This window comes from Panthera pardus, unplaced genomic scaffold (genome assembly GCF_024362965.1).
Source record: "Panthera pardus isolate Hobbes unplaced genomic scaffold, ASM2436296v1 HiC_scaffold_15, whole genome shotgun sequence".
Classification (NCBI taxonomy): Eukaryota; Metazoa; Chordata; class Mammalia; order Carnivora; family Felidae; genus Panthera; species Panthera pardus.
Window position 1 is genome coordinate 39,782,273 of NW_026526710.1, and position 2,175 is coordinate 39,784,447.

General features: G+C 37.7%; 1 pseudogene; it reads right to left on the reverse strand.

The window, feature by feature from the left end:
- Nucleotides 1-355: 355 nt before the first annotated feature.
- On the reverse strand, nt 356-1,075 carry LOC109276534 (40S ribosomal protein S17-like; annotated as a pseudogene).
- Between the last annotated feature and the right edge of the window lie 1,100 nt (nt 1,076-2,175).

Consider the following 2,175-nt stretch of genomic DNA (forward strand, 5'->3'; position numbering starts at 1 on the left):
AGCTTTTAAGGTTCCTTCCTGTCGTTTCATGGCTTGATAGATTATTCCTTTTTATCACTGAATAATATTCCATTCTCTGGATGTACTACAATTTGTCCATTCACCTGTTGAAGGACATATTGGATGCTTTTAATTTGGAGCAATTATGAATAAACATTTATGTGAACATTTCTGGGTAGACATGAGTTTTCAATGTATTTGTGTAAATATCAAGGAGCACAATTGGTGGATCATATGGTAGACTATGTTTGGCTTTGTAAGAAACTGCCAAAATGTCTTCCAAAGTGGCTGTGCTATTTTGCATCCCCACCAGCAGTAAGAGCTCCTGCTGCTCCACATCCTTGTCAGTATTTGGTGCTGTCAGTGTTTGGGATTTTTTCCATTTGAACAGGTGTGTAGCAGGATCTCATTGTTGTTTTCATTTGCAATTCTATAAAGATATAATATTGAGCATCTTTTCATGTGCTTATTTTCCATCTGTATATCATCTTTGGTGAGGTATTTGTTCAGGTTTTGGCCTACTTTCTGTTGTTGTTGTTGTTGTCCAAGGTTTATTGAAGATAATACAGCCCAATAGAAAGATTCAAACAGATCCACGTGGTGTTTTGAAATTGATCAAAACTGTAGACTGAGTGTCTACAACCTGTAGATTGGACAGACTGCCAAAGTCCAAGAGTTTCAGCATTTCCTTAGTGTCAGAATCTACTTCAATGATCTCCTGATCCAGGGCTGAGACCTCAGAAACATAATTCTTTTTTCTCCTCCTGCAGTGTGGTGAGATTCCTCTCACCAGGCATCTCTGAATCCGCTTCATTAGATGTGTGACATAGCTTGCAATCTTGTTGTGAGCTTCTTGCTGGGAATAATGGTGATCTCCTCACACGTGTGCTCATTGGCGTGGAAGTACTTCCAGGAGTGTGTAGTACTTCTCAGTGATGACTCGGGTGGCCTTCTTCATGGTTTTGGTGTGAATGCAGCCTGTGTTGGTGGAGAGGGTAAAAGAGCAATTTTGGCCTACTTTTTCATTGGGCTTCATTGTTCTCTTATCATTGAGTTTTAAGAGTTCTTTGCATATTTTGGCTACAAGTCTCTTATCAAATGTGTGTTTTACAAATATATTTTTCCAGTCTGTGGCTTGTTTTTCACGCACATAATCTCCTTCACTTTTTAAAAAAAGTTTATTTATTTATTTTGAGAGAGAGGGAAAGAGAGGGTGAATGGGGGAGGGGCAGAGACAGAGAGGGAGAGAGAATCCCAAGCAAGCTCTGTTCTGTCAGCACAGAGTCTGACGTGGGACTCAATCTCATGAACCATGAGATCATTATCTCAGCCAAAATCAAATTGGACTCTTAACTGATTGAGTCACCCAGGCACCCCATCCTTCATTTTTGAATGACAGTTTTGAGGGATATAGAACTCTGGGTTGGTCGGTTTTTTCTTTCAACATTTTAAATATTTCACTCTTCTCTCTTGTTGCTTGCATGGCTTTTGATGAGATGCCCAATGTAATTCACACCTTTCCTTCCCTATATGTAAGATGTTTTGTTTCTCTAGCTTCTTTAAGGATTTTCTCTTGGTCATTGATTCTCTGAAATTTGAGTATGATATGCCAAGGTATATACCTTTTGATATTTATCCAACCTGGTATTCTCTGAGCTTCCTGAATCTGTAGTTTGGTGTCTGTTCTTGGCCATTATCATTTCAAATATTTTCTCTACTCCATTCTCACTTTCTTCTCCTTGTGATATCCCAGCTATACATAAGTTTCATCTGTTGTAATTGTCTCACTGTTCTTGGGTGTTCTGTTTTATTTCATTTCCACTTGTTTTTCCTCTATGCATCTCAGTTTGAAAAGTTTATATTGACGTATCTGAAAGCTCACTGACTCTTTCCCCATTCATATCCAGTCTACTAATGATTCCATTGGAGATATTCTTCACTTCTGTTACAGTATTTTTTATATGTAGCCTTTCTTTTTTATTCTTTCTTAAGAGTTTCCATCTTTTTGCTTACATTAACCACTTGTTTTGCATGTTGCCTATTTTCTTCCATTAGAGCCTTTAACATATTCAACATAATGATTTTAAATTCCCTGTCTAATAATTCTAGTAACTGTGTTATATCTATGTATGGTTCTGACACTTGCTCTCTTTCTTCAGGCTGTGTTTTTTTGTT